This window comes from Podarcis melisellensis (assembly GCF_964234715.1).
Source record: "Podarcis melisellensis genome assembly, chromosome: 11".
NCBI classification, from domain to species: domain Eukaryota; kingdom Metazoa; phylum Chordata; class Lepidosauria; order Squamata; family Lacertidae; genus Podarcis; species Podarcis melisellensis.
In genome coordinates, this window is record NC_138543.1 from 46,721,400 (window position 1) to 46,736,651 (window position 15,252).

The window sequence follows — 15,252 nt, forward strand, 5'->3', positions numbered from 1 at the left end:
GGCCACTAGCCTACGGGGACTTTAAATAAAGGAATAAGCAATTACAGGAGTGGGAGAGAAGGAGTCAACAGGAAGTCTATATGCATGGAGGAAAGGCTTATCTCTTCTCTCCCCCATCATGATTTGGAGATCAGCCCTGCTCCTTTGTCACAAGGAGTCTTGGGGCAGGGGAGAATCCCCACAGGGACTTTTTCAAAGGCTTCTAATGCCCACTGCCCTCCCAGTAAGAATCAGGCCCTGCCTGTAATTTCTTTAGGAAAAACAAAATGTATGCTATGGATTAAGTGAATGTCTAGTTCAGTCCTTAGCTCAACTTCTTTGTCCTGGCGGTGTGAGTGCATTTTGTTTCTCTCTGAAGTGTTACGTTGTGTGGGCATAAAGTGTTCTGCAAACATGAAGATCCTCAGCTGGCTTGATGTTCTGTGCTATAAATCAGGCCCCCATGCTTACCATACATACATTCTTTCCAGGCCCTGTAGCCTACAAAACTCCAGGCTCCTGTTTGCAACCACACAACTGGTACTTAAGCTGTCACATATTTCACACAGCTGGTTCTAAAAACATGGCGGTGAGCTAGTTGCCGCTTTTATTATTAAACCTATAAACTGAGACTGAGATCTCGCAGCATCTATACCTTAGAAGAGGGTCCTATCTTATGTCTGTCTTTCTGCTTGAGTTGTAAAGGGACTCTAATGTTATTCACTATCTTCTTCTTCTTTGGCGATCACTCGTAGCCAAGTAAGATTGTCTTCCATAAACACAGTTTTAACAATGAGTCCATAGTGACGCTGGAGAAAATATTCACTATATCCTGAGCTAGGCTGATACTGTCCAGATATTAAGGATCATTATCTGATCCCAATCTGGTAGCAAGAACCTGTGTGTCAACTCTGTCTTATTAGTTGGTATGCTTAATTAAAAACACACCCAAGGCATTTAATGCTGTCAGGTTATATTTTGTAGCCAGCGTCTTGGGGGCTATGTTTTGCTGAATGAAGTCTTTTGCTGAATGGAAGAACAGAAAGCTCCGTGGAGCTAGGAAGTGCTTGTTTCTTTTGTAGATTTTAATGAAACTGGAAATGCTGGTTTTATGGAACAGGAATCTTCTAAAATATAGTATATATAAAAATTGATCACTCAGAAAGGTTTACTCTTCCGTGCTGAGTACATGTTGTCGGTCTAAGCCTGTCCTCATGGACCTGAGGGAGGACCTTACAGTTTCTTCTGCTGACCTTTTGGTTATAAATATACACATCAAGACAGGATTGTGAACAATCCAGTTCTTCTCCAACCAAGGGGACAATATGTTTACTTCTTTCCCTTTTAAACTTCAGTGTTACCTTTTCACACTGTCACGTGGGTAATTAGAGACGTGAACAAGTAAATATATCTGTGGGAGAGGCTAGAAACAACTTTCAGCTGCTGAAGGAAAAGGAGCAGAATAAGCAGCATATCATCTATGGCGACTTTTGGAACTTACAGTGGTACCTCGGGTTACATACGCTTCAGGTTACATACGCTTCAGGTTACACACTCCACTAACCCAGAAATAGTGCTTCAGGATAAGAACAGAATCGGGCTCCAGCGGTGCGGCGGCAGCAGGAGGCCCCATTAGCTAAAGTGGTGCTTCAGGTTAAGAACAGTTTCAGGTTAAGAACGGACCTCCGGAATGAATTAAGTACTTAACCAGAAGTACCAATGTATTGCGGAGTGTCGCTTAGAACACCCCACTTTCCTTCGTGCTTTGAGTAACACCCATGTTGCTAACGATTAGCATACTTAGGAAGTATTCAATGCTTGTCCTGCTCAGAGTAGACCCATTGAGGTTAATGGATATGACTAACTTGGGTTCATTAATTCCAGTGGACTAGTGTTGAATACAACCCTTAATATCATACTTTATTTATACGTATAGATATAGGATGGATCTACACACATGAAAAGCCACAATAAATAAGTCAGAAATTAAATCGTTATAACAAAGGGGGGGAAAGCTTTGTAAAAACTGCATAGAATTTTTTTTTGCTCTCTGGTGCCTTCTGGTGTTGCATTTTTATAACGCATTCAAAGTGTTGATTTTTTTACTAATGTAGCTGAGTCCATAGATAGCTATACGACAGAGGGGTGGATTCAAATTTGCACTGTGCTGCTTATTCTATCAAGAGTAGCATTTTTTGGCTTGCCAGATGGAACAACCCCCCCTCTTCTTCCCCCATACAAAGTTCCAGGGGTTCTCCCAATCTCCCCAAGCCAATTTTGGGGTGCATGCAGGGGGGAGAGGGGAGAAAGCCCCTTTGCACAAGCAGAAGTTCCTGTCTGGGGCTTTTGCTGATAAATCTCACCCCTATTTTGTAACTAAATTGAAGTTTGCACCTTCGGATGTTATAGCTGGCAGCCTTCAACAGATTTGTTGCAGTAGGCAGTGTTTGAAATTGATCAAAATGGTTTTGGGGGGGAAAGGAAAGCAGACATACACAATATCAACCTAGACTGTGTTTCTAACAGTGCTAAATAAGAAGGATAAATGGCAATCTCTAATTTGATGCTTTTAGTTTTGAGAGCTGTTACAATGAAGTATAATTAGGGCAATGGAAATGAATTTGGAATGACAACGGGGGGAAGCTGTGGATATGATAATGTAACGAGAAAGTGCTTGCAACTTGGGGGTTGGATCACATGGCATTTGAGATGATGCTAACAATAGGGTGATATGGATACTGCAAAACACATTCAGATAACATTTAAATCCTGGACAAATGATAAGCCAGAAATGAATGCAGGTTCTGTAAACACAATTTCCGCTTAAAGACTGCAAGTTTGGCTGCTATATACACTTAGCTGAGATAACCAGTCCTTCCCCGCTGGACTTTAGAAGAACTTGCTGAATCAGGCCAAAGTCTCATCCAGCCACAGCATCCTGTTCTCACAGTTGCTAACCGGATGCCTGTGGCAAACTCAAGGGCAAGACCTGAGGGCCACACCATGCTCGCCTTTCTGCGGTTTTCAGAAGCATACTTCCTCTGACTGTGGTGGCAGAGCATTACTTCCACAGACTTACTTCCGAGTAGATATGCACAACCAGTAGTGATGTATGGAAGTGAGAGCTGGATCATAAAGAAGGCTGATCACCGAAGAATTGATGCTTTTGAATCATGGTGCTGGAGGAGACTCTTGAGAGTCCCGTGGACTGCAAGAAGATCAAACCTATCTATTCTGAAGGAAATCAGCCCTGAGTGCTCACTGGAAGGACAGATCCTGAAGCTGAGGCTCCAATACTTTGGCCACATCATGAGAAGAGAAGACTCTCTGGCAAAGACCCTGATGTTGGGAAAGATGGAGGGCACAAGGAGAAGGGGACGACAGAGGAGGAGATGGTTGGACAGTGTTCTCGAAGCTACTAGCATGAGTTTGACCAAACTGCGGGAGGCACTTGAAGACAGGAGTGCCTGGCGTGCTCTGGTCCATGGGGTCATGAAGAGTTGGACATGATTAAACGACTAAACAACAACAACAAGTAAGTGGCTGCCATCAGGACTTGTGGCTGTGGATTACGCTGGATGTGTGTCTGTTCAGAATTTATTACTGCCCATTAGTTTATTTGGGTAGCCGCCAGGCTTTAATATAATGAGAGATGGATATTTTTTTCTCCCTATCCACAGTTTTAGAAATATTATATTTTTGTTCATATGACCTTTGATGTCATTTGTCTGTAATTATTTGCTCTATTTTTGACATGTTGCTCCAATTTATTTTTGTGCTATGCATTGCATCCTTTTCTTTTCTGTGATTTGGCAGATGCACTTGCTTAGAGAAATCTTGAATCATAGCAGGGCCTAATTACTGCGCTCATAGTCAAGGCTTAGCAGCAATATGGAGAAAGAAATGTCACAGCTTCTGTAACAGAAACCTGTTACCTCAAAACGCTTCTGCCAGTGTCCCTGTGTTTTGATCCAAACTGGATATCCCTTTATCGCAGGATAATTAACGTAATTGTTAGTTAATTGTGGCACTTGAGGTGGGCAACAGCAGTAAAATGCATAACTGGTAAAAAAAGAAGAAGATAAAACAACATCCAGTTAACACATGATAATATATTTAGGCTATAATCCTATGAGCATTCCATGGGCCATAGGATAGTATGAAAGAGACATAGTTCAGTGTCTCAGGTATAGCATTTGTTTAGTATGCAGAAGGTTCCAGGTTCTTTTGCTTAGCATGCAGAAGTTTCCACCATTTCAGCAGTTCCAGGAGAGGGGTGGCCCAAGAGCTGGCATTCTCATACCCTCCAACATCCCACTGATTGATATTGGGATGCTAGCTTTTTGCTCCCGAATTCTTGTGGGACTCACACCAGAGTGCCGGACCAAGAAATGGGACATCCAATCAGAAGCTGGGGTGGCTTCTGTAATTCCAGGATGTCCAGCTGAAATCGTGTTGGTATGCATTCTCTATGGCAGCCCCAAAGTTGTAGAATTCTCTCCCACCTTTGCTATACGGTTTTCAGTGAATGCTAAAGATGCACCCTGACCTTTGACCCCTGGGAGGTGTGTTTTCAGGATCCACTCTATTCCTGAGACTGTAATTTCTTTAAAGGTAAAGGTAAAGTTAAAGGGACCCCTGACCATTAGGTCCAGTCGTGGCCGACTCTGGGGTTGCGGCGCTCATGTCGCTTTATTGGCTGAGGGAGCCGGCGTACAGCTTCCGGGTCATGTGGTCAGCATGACCAAGCCGCTTCTGGTGAATCAGAGGAGTACACGGAAACGCTGTTTACCTTCCCGCCAGAGAAGTTATCTACTTGTACTTTGACGTGCTTTCGAACTGCTAGGTTGGCAGGAGCAGGGACCGAGCAATGGCAGCTCACCCCATCGCGGGGATTCAAACCACTGACCTTCTGATTGGCAAGTCCTAGGTTCTGCGGTTTAACCCACAGCACCACCCGCGTCCTTGTAATTTGTTTTAACTGCTTTTAATAATGAATTTTAAATTGTCTGAACTGACGGGGTGGGCCTACAGGAAGCCTGGAAGCAGGACCTAAGTGCTCTTCCCTACTTGTGATTCCCAAAACTGATTCTGATAGTGGAGGGAGGACATAGCCTAAAATGGAAGACTTGAGGGACGTTGGATGAAAATTGGAAGAGTCTATAAAGAAAAACTTTTATTTTGGGAACTAGTGTAAAATTAATGAATATTAGGGAAAATGTTGGAATGAAATTGTCTGGCTTTAGTAGAAATGATATAAGGAGTTATGTATAAATAAGCATTAAGTTTTTAAGTTTTAAGGTATTTTATGGTAAGATAAGGTTAAATAAAGTAAGGCAAATTGAATAACAGAATATGGTGAAGGATGGAAAGGATTTGTAGAGTTAACTAATTGGTCAGTGAAATAACTAATTAAGCTAGAACACAAAAAGCAAAAGCAAAAATGGAAAGGATTTGCTGAAACAATGATTGAATTAGAATACAAAAAAGGGAGGTGTGAGGAAGTCAGGGAAATAAGCAAATGAAAGATAGGATATGGAATGACTGATTTGTTTTTAACTATTTTTATTCTTTTGTATTTTGTATCTTTTTGTCTCTTTTCTCTCTTTTTTTCCTTTTCCTTTTTACATTTTTGTATTTTCTCTGAAATCTTAATAAATATTATTTAAAAAATAAAAATAAAATAAAATGGAAGACTTGAGTCTAGGTCACCACTGTCACCCTGAGAAGAACATACCTCACACTGTGATGTCTTGACATTTCACCTTTCCTCACTCTCACCCTCAGCAGTCAAGGATATGAAGTTGAGGACAGAGGACCACTCAATTGCTGTGATGTCCATGATGCCAGGTAAGCTCTACTACAGAAGAAAAAAGAGGAACTAGACCACCATCACCTTCTTGGAGCTGCTTTTTACCATTGCCTCAGTCACTATTTTCCAGGCTGCAATCTCAAGGACACCTGTTTGAAAAATAAGTTCCTTTCAAATAAACGGGGCATCAGAGCAATTGTCAACACTACTGGCCTGGGACTGATGTGTTTGCTTCCCTGCGTTTGCTAATGAATTTGCAATGCATTTCCCAGGCAAATAAGACACAAATAATTTCCAGAACGGGAAGGGGGGAATCCAATGAGTAAAGGATTATCTACACACACAGAGAGAGAGTGCAGGCAGATGTACACATAAATCATAAAGTAGTAAGTAGGGGTTTTTTTATGTTGACATCAAACCTTGACATCACATGTGGCCAAGGATGCTGTAGCAACTGCAACTGCGTTGTCAAGGAAACAGCCCTGTGCTAAGCAGGCAAGACCAATGAGGATTAAGCATTGCTAGATTCTAGCTAAGCCTCAGTGACCTTATCAGAGCACAACACAATCTATCTGGTATATACCATGCAGGTATTCCTCTGGAAGGTGAAGCTATCTGCAAACTAGACAAACAACCTTGTGCTGTGTACTTAACTGAAATGTTGAAGGTGGATTGTTCAAACAGTTGACTCGTTTCCCAGCTGAGATGGACACTTTCTGTAAGTAAGACAAGTGTTATGAATGACCGGTTATTGTTAAGAAAATTAAAGGTGCGGTAATGTATGATGACTGAAAATGTTGTTTAGGAAAGTGTTGGCAGCGTTGTTTTTAGAATGCAAGTTTTTAAGAACTTTATGAAGCAGTTGTGATAAACTTAGGATGAACCAGCGCCTCCCAGCCAGAGAAAGCCAGCAATGTTTTCAGCCATGGAATCCGAAAACAGTCAAGTCAGAACAGGAAAGCATAGAAGAGCTCAGAAAGGCAGCTAAGTCAACTAACCTCACTTTCCCTTTAAGTAAGCAGTTCGTTCTGAAATATTGACTGGTGCTTTGCATTTGCGGTGCTGAAATAATAAGCTTACGCCCCACTGCGTGACACAAGTTTATTTTATTAGGAGATTGACAGGTTGTTTTTGGAGAGAAGGCACCGATATACCAAACTCAGCTGTTGCACCCTAATGTACACAAAAGAGAATATTGTGTTGGAGGGGTGGGTGTGGAAAGATATGCAGAGAAGTATTTTTGGGATTGAAATAACGACACAGTGCACAAGCACTGACTTCGCCTGCCTATACTCTTTTGCTTTCTTTCTTGTTTCAAATGCTCCCTTGCGACGCAACATGCCTGGTATGCCTAAGAGCATCACAGAGGCATCTGTAACAGTGCAGATTATGAACTCTCAGTCTTTGTCCACTCTCGTGTGTTTATATCTGGGAGAAGCAGCAATTCATCTGGATATAAAACCCAAACATACTTTTATAGGCTGCATGATCCTCCAAGAATGTTAGCGCTTAGCTATTCATAATTTGCTTAATACACAGGGTGGAAGGGATTGGCTGAAAGCCAGTAGGGAAACTATAATCAGCCACACACTAGTTGCTTACAATGTGAGCATGCTTAGCACAATCCAGCCAAAGTTAAGAGCTTTCAAGTTTGAAGTATTTCGATGGAAGAGTTAAGCTGCAATCCACTAACCCGGGAGTAATCACTGTTAAACTCCATTGACAGCTGATATGATTGGAAAATGTTAGAGATTGGTTGGGTCATATCCATAGTGATGCTGTTTGTTGATTCCTCTTCTGTTAAATTTAATAAAAGCTAAAAATGCCCTTGTACCAATGATCAGGGTATAAAAGCAATATTAATTGGTAAAAAAAAAGTAAATATGAATTTGGTGGGGTGGGAAATGAAAAGAGTACAAAAGATGTGAAAGATGTGAAAAAGAATTCTAGAATGGAAGAAAAGGATCTTGTTAAAAAGCATTGGGGTGTGGAAAGCTTGGCATATGAAAAGTCAGTCTTGAAATATGAACTTGCACATCTAGCTCTGCCAGGGGTCTCCTAACAACTCTCAATACCCTTCAGAAACTACAGTTTCTTTGTTTACAGAATTCTTTGGGGGAAGTAATGACTGTATAAAGCAGTATCATAGTTCTTTAAATGGTGTAAATGAGATTATAAGGGTACGTATTGCTTTTATTGTAATTATTTGTATGGTTTGATAGATTTTATATATGTTTATGGGAACGCAGGTGGCGCTGTGGGTTAAACCACAGAGCCTAGGACTTGCCGATCAGAAGGTTGGTGGTTCGAATCCCCACAACGGGGTGAGCTCCCATTGCTCAGTCCCTGCTCCTGCCAACCTAGCAGTTCGAAAGCGCGTCAAAGTGCAAGTAGATAAATAGGTACCGCTCTGGTGGGAAGGTAAACGGCGTTTCCGTGCGCTACTCTGGTTCGCCAGAAGCCTTTTAGTCATGCTGGCCACATGACCCGGAAGCTGTATGCCAGTTCCCTCGGCCAATAAAGCGAGATGAGTGCCACAACCCCAGAGTCGGTCATGACTGGACCTAATGGTCAGGGATCCCTTTACCCCTTTACCTATATATGTTTATAGTTTTACTTCTAACAGTGCCTAATTGTTTGGTTTTTTAAATTGCTTTTTCTATGTTGTTAGTGCTTTGCATTTTTATGTTAGCCTCCCTGAGTCCTGTCAGGGAAAATGATGGGTACAAATAAATATATCATAATACAGTGGTACCTCGGGTTACAGACACTTCAGGTTACAGACGCTTCTGGTTACAGACTCTGCTAACCCAAAAATAGTACCTCAGGTTAAGAACTTTACCTCAGGATGAGAACGGAAGTCGTGCGGTGGCAGCGGGAGGCCCCATTAGCTAAAGTGGTACCTCAGGTTAAGAACAGTTTCAGGTTAAGAACAGACCTCCAGAATGAATTAAGTTCTTAACCCGAGGTACCACTGTAATGATGATAATAATAAATGCGGTGTTTTTAAGAGAAACAAGCTTCTGCAGGGTTCCTTCTGTTTTAATTCCAGATCATTTTCCACATTACAAGTTCATGACCTCCTGATATCTGGATTTTTTGGCTGTGTGCCTAATGCACATTAACTAGCTCTAACTCCCTAGCGCGGTGGATCCTATTAGCTTACTTCAATCATTCTGAATCCTGGTTGCAGTATGTAAAACTCACGATCCCTCCCAGCAGAACATGCTACTCTCATAATTTTTCTTTACCCACAGGGCTCTTGCCACACCCTTCCTGTCCCTCATTTTATTATTTGTTTTATTTATTTAAGCTATTTGCAAGGTGGTGGGGGCGTTTATGAGGTAACCCCCTCCCAAAGGCTGCCTTCACATGGCAGTTTATCTCATTTCCCAAACTGTTTAGTTCTGCATTATATTCGAGTTTTCAACGTGACGTAAAAGCAACTTCTGGCAATCTAGTGGAAGTTTAATGCCCATTTCCATGTGAATTGCTTCCAGAAAAGAAAAGGGGGGGGTACACCAGTTTGTAACCCCATTATCCCAGAAATTTTGAGGTGGTGCCCTTTCTTTCTGCTTGCTTGGGTGACTCATGAGGGAAACTGAAGTACAAGGGTGGAGGGGCCTTGCGATGCTATCCAATGGCCTTTGTTGTTCTGTCATACCAAGCCCACTGGTGTGGGTCAAATTTAGCACAATATGGCGGTGAAATTTGGCACAATATGTTGGTGTATCAGTCAAAAAGCCACAGTTTCACACAAACTAGATTTATTTTAATCAAATTCATTTTAATCAAACTCATTTACGTAAGGGTTAGGTTCCTGGGACCCGCATGTATGCGTGAATTCGTGTATAATGGAAACACCATTGGGTTCATTGCCCAGTGGGATTTCCCCGATACCCACCCCCTTTCCACCCTTTATTTATTTTATTTTATTTCCCAAGCACATAAGGCTGAATGTGCACAAGTTGAACCCATGTAACGGGGGGGGGGGATGACTGTACTTTTATTATAAAAGAACATGTAAAGACACAAGCTCTGAGACACAATTTGAACATTTATTAAGCACAGTGGGTGATTGTGCAGGGGGGGTTAGTTTCTAAATTGTATTAATGTAACTTATGGATCTATGGAACCCCTTAAAAAGATATGGGAACTGTTGTTTTTGTTTAGTCATTTAATCGTGTCCAACTTTTCGTGACCCCATGGACCAGAGCACGCCAGGCACTCCTGTCTTCCACTGCCTCCTGCAGTTGGTTCAGACTCATGTTGGTAGCTTCGAGAACACTGTCCAACCATCTCATCCTCTGTTGTCCCCTTCTCCTTGTGCCCTCCATCTTTCGTAACATCAGGGTCTTTTCCAGGGAGTCCTCTCTTCTCATGAGGTGGCCACAGTATTGGAGCCTCAGCTTCAGGATCTGTCCTTCCGGTGAGCACTCAGGGCTGATTTCCTTAAGAAAGGATAGGTTTGAACTTCTTGCAGTCCATGGGACTCTCAAGAGTCTCCTCCAGCACCATAATTCAAAAGTATCAATTCTTCGGCGATCAGCCTTCTTTATGGTTTTCTTTGTCCTTAGAGTTTTCTTGGCAGGGATACTGGAATGGGTTGCCGGTTCCTGCTCTGGGTGGATCATGTTTAGTCGAAATTCTCCACTATGACCTGCCTGTCTTGGGTGGCCCTAAACAGCATAGCTCATAGCTTCTCTGCGTTATTCAAGCCCCTTCGCCATGACAAGGCAGTGAACCATGAAGGAATACTAGATATACACAAATTCTTTCCAAGGACTGGAATGAAATTGTAACCCTTAAAATCTGTTTCCAGTGTACTTAGGGAAAACTCATTAACATTATTACACAGATGGTACTGCACTCCTTTGCAAATGTCAAAAATGTTCTCTTGTAATCTACGGTATATCACCTAATTGTTGGGGGTTGCAATATATGTGGGAGATATCATTTATGGTGGAAATGTCAGTTGGTGCAAGATTTTTGGAATTTAATTTCAACAGAAATGATTAAAAAAACACTAAAGAAACTATTGTTTGTTGTTCAAAATTAATGTTACTGAATATATATGATATTAGCAGCACAAATAGTAATTGCAACTCAATGGAAATCAGCCCAAAATCTTACACGGGATGCTTGGTATCACTTATTCTGGAATATAGCTATAATGGAGAAAATCACACATAATTTGAGTTTTTGACAAGGACTAGCCTCTCCAAACATTTTTAATGCGATTTGGCATTCCTTTATGACATATACAGTGGAACCACAGACAGCCCTTGTCACAAGACTGACAAATCTAGAGCTATACTTGCCAATCTTATAAAGTTGACAGTCTATACTTGGACGTTGTTATTTTAATTCCTGTGCAACTACTCATTCAACGTGCCTGTTTTGTAGTTTTGTTTCTCATCTTTTAATTTTTGTCTGTTGTTATAATTGTGTTCTCCATTTTATATACGTTATAAAATGGTTTTAAAAAAAGCCACTGCAGTGCGAAAGGAACATTAGAAAATGAGAAAGAGGCATTGGCCTTACAATCAGGAATATGAATGCAGTATTTCCCAATATGCACCCAAACTATGTAAGAGCTGGAAAAAGGATTGCGGAAGGCAAGGAGTGAGATGCTGATACGTGGATGATAATCAGCTTAGTTGATTGTCCATACGTCAAAAAGAGCCCAAAACAGCTTTAGTTTAATCAGCATGAGCACCATCAGGCAAGTCCCCCGTGATAGACAGTAAGCTGCATTTAGTTAATTTTAAGTGGTGTGCTGGGACGCGGGTGGCGCTGTGGGTTAAACCACAGAGCCTAGGACTTGCCGATCAGAAGGTCGGCGGTTCGAATCCCTGCGACGGGGTGAGCTCCCATTGCTCGGTCCCTGCTCCTGCCAACCTAGCAGTTCGAAAGCACGTCAAAGTGCAAGTAGATAAATAGGTACCGCTCCGGCGGGAAGGTAAACGGCGTTTCCGTGTGCTGCTCTGGTTCACCAGAAGCGGCTTAGTCATGCTGGCCACATGACCCAGAAGCTGTCTGCGGATAAACGCCAGCTCCCTCGGCCAATAAAGCGAGATGAGCGCCGCAACCCCAGAGTCGGTCACGACTGGACCTAATGGTCAGGGGTCCCTTTACCTTTACCTTTAAGTGGTGTGCTAGGTGCTGTACAGAGCTTAGAAACAGCAGCCTTGACGTCTGCAGTATAGATGTTACCAAGCCATCTATTTTTAGATTCTGGCTGTCTGGCTGTAGTCCAGGGTCATTTGTTTTTGCAGGCTAAACCCTCTTTCAAAAGATTTGCATAGGAAAACAGGTTGCGTTTTTAAGTCAGCGCACAGTTTTAAAAACCAACAACCGCCCCGTGCTAAATAGGTTTTGCCTAGTGAACTGAGGTTCACTGGCTACACTTGAAAGTTTATGCTTGCTATCTGCATTTCAGGTTGTGATAGGGAGTTTTCAGATGCTTGGAAACTCTCTGAACGGTGGTGGTGATGACAGGCTGATCTTTATTAAACCAGAAGGGTCCCCATCTTGTTTTGTTGACGGTAGAAAAGCAGTAGGCTATTGTTGTCTGTTTTTGATAGAAGACCTTCAAGCATCTGCAGTGCTGGCATATCCTGTGGGCACAAACCGCCTAAAATCATATTAAGCAGAGAGTCTCATCTGCTTTCTGTAATTGCATGAAATGTTTTTCCCTTTTTGCATATTTAAAGTGCCCACGATTCCCAAGAAAATTATGTTTGTAGCTGCTCATTAAGTCTGGCATGGACTCTGATGCATGTTTTCTCCTCTACATAGTTCTTCTGCATTTGGGCTGAGATCCTCAGCACGTTCGTTTGGCAGTACATTCCATGCGAAAGCAAAACGGTTCCAAAATAAATGTGTTTGGGGTCAGAGTGCCAGAACGACCTGCCTCTCTTTTTATTTGAGACCTCAGATCCCAGAGATTTGAAAATTAATTTTGGCACTTTTTGACTGTTACAAATAACATTTTCTCGTGAGTTTTTTTCCCCCCATTAGAAATGTGCAAAATTTTCATCCATGAAAATTCAGAGGTGAAGAAGGAGCTTCAAATGATAGAAAACCTTTCTAGCCTCCTGTCTTTTAAAAATAAAAGCTCTTTACCATTTGTTTACCAATGCTTATTTCCCTGCTCTGTATACTGAAGCATATTGGACTCCACATTGCAGGAAGACACTGTCTAATACAGATAAATGCTGGAGGTGTAATGTTGAGAATTAGTAATTTTTATACATTTAAAAATCTTTTTCTTTTTCCAATTCTCCTTTATCCCCTTACTTATTCCTTTCCTTTGTCAAATTAGCCAGTAAAAAACCAAATGAAGTGGTGGGGGCTAGGCCTCCAATGGGGACCCCACAAGGGATACCCCTATTTGATGTAGGGCAGACATGCCCAAGACATCGATCGCGATTGATGAGTCGATCCTGGGACTGATCTTGGTTGCTCTGCACTGTGCTCTCGAGGGTTAGAGCTCCAGCGGTGGGGTGAGGGGGATTTGGTGGAGGGGGAAGGCGGGAAATGAAAAGCTCTGTGTCTGCCCACCGGCTAGTTCAAATGCAAAGAAAGGAATGAGAAAGGAGCCTCACCCCCCCACAAATAATGAGGAAGGCAAAGAACAAAACACATGGGGGGGGGGCCCTTAGCGCTCCATGAGTTTGAGCAAGGGGAAGGCTTTAATGCAACAAGGTTTTAAAGCTGTGATTTAAAGCAACAGTAGGGGAAAGACGCAGAAGCCCAGCACACTCTGACCGGCTCCTCAGATCTGTGTAAACTAATATAAAAATATAGTTTGACCTTTCTCACTTGTTTAGTTACTTGTCCATCTAACAACTATTTGGATCTGTCATGATGATATCCAAACATAACTACTGTATCTGTGAAATAGAGATCTATCATCTATCTATCTATAATCTGTCTGTCTGTCTGTCTGTCTGTCTGTCTGTCTATCTAATCTAATCTATCATCTATCTACAGTGGTACCTTGGGTTACATACACTTCAGGTTACATACGTTTCAGGTTACAGACTCGGCTAACCCAGAAATAGTACCTCGGGTTAAGAACTTTGCTTCAGGATGAGAACAGAAATCGTGCTCCGGCGGCGCAGCAGCAGCAGGAGGCCCCATTAGCTAAAGTGATGCTTCAGGTTAAGAACAGTTTCAGCTTGAGAACGGACCTCCGGAACAAATTAAGTACATAACCAGAGGTACCACTGTATCTATTGATCTGTCTTAAATGACTTCAGAGGGTGGTAGATCACTGCCAGTTTTTGATATTGGATTGTAGATCACAGCCTACTCAAAGTTGGACATGCCTGATGTGGGTCATAGGCCACTCCCTGAAAGATGTGATTTCCTTGTTTAGGGAAGCGTTTAATGTTTAACAGACCACTGTATTTTAATACTTTGTTGGAAGCCGCCCAGAGTGGCTGGGGAAACCCAGCCAGATGGGCGGGGTATGTATGTATGTATGTATGTATGTATAAATAAATAAATTATTATTATTATTATTATTATTATTATTATTATTATTATTATTATTATTATCCTTAGATACACTTCCAGCAGACGGACTGGAGTGGGATAGCAATGCCTTAACCCAATGCCTACGCCAAACTGTTCACTACTTTAACCAATAATAGTTGTGCCCCAATAGGCTGTTGTCCAGTGTGTGCATATTCATTTCTCCAGGGAACTGTGGGGTCATGGGGCCTTGGCATGCAACTGAACTTGGGAAAATTAGAAAGTGGGAGAAATGGAAACTAACGCATTTGCTCATCCCTACATCCAAAAAGACCTCATTTTTTAGTCTGACCAACTCAAGAACCAGTTTGAAAAAGTGGTAGAAGCAGGGATTGATTCTCTGCACTCCTGGTGAAAAGCTCATGAGAGTTGCAGTGCTCATCTCCAGCATCAAACCCTTCAAAAAATAATGTATTGAAGCTGCAGCTGCTTCAATGAGCTTCTTCCAGCTTCATTTTCCGACTGCGTGAGACCATTGAGGATTCCCAGAATGACTCCTGCTGATTTGCACAAGTATAAATGAGATGAGAATGGAGACCTCTTATTTTGCAAGCCCAGAAAATAGAAGGAGCCATAAATTGCTTGTATTGTACTGGGAAGACTGTGAAAAGTATGCCTCTCAGATTTCATGTTCAATCCATTTTTGACTTTGAAGAACTTCTTTTGTGCTGCTGCTCCTGTTTTTTCTTCTGCTGCTGAAGATTATAGATGAGGCACATTTAAGGGCTCCAGTGTATAGAGCTGCTGCCAAGCCACTGCTGCTTTTGATGTATAGATGTTCTGATCTTAGATCCCTCAAGCATTATGTCTGTCTTGTGTACCATTCTTGTGTATGAAGGATGGGATTTCTTGGCACTGTTGACAGCGTGGTATAGATTAGTCTCCTGGGTAATTGCTTTTAAATTGCAACCCAGATG

The 15,252-nt window shown here is 42.0% G+C and overlaps 1 protein-coding gene across 1 annotated transcript in view; it reads left to right on the forward strand.

Moving 5' to 3' along the window:
- The first annotated feature begins 6,376 nt into the window (after positions 1-6,376).
- Positions 6,377-15,252, forward strand: part of PRLR (prolactin receptor) — a 106,826-nt gene continuing 97,950 nt past the window's right edge. Inside the window, exon 1 of the mRNA XM_081929667.1 lies at positions 6,377-6,509. The gene's annotated coding sequence lies outside the window, so the exon portion shown is untranslated. The remainder of the gene's footprint in view (positions 6,510-15,252) is intronic.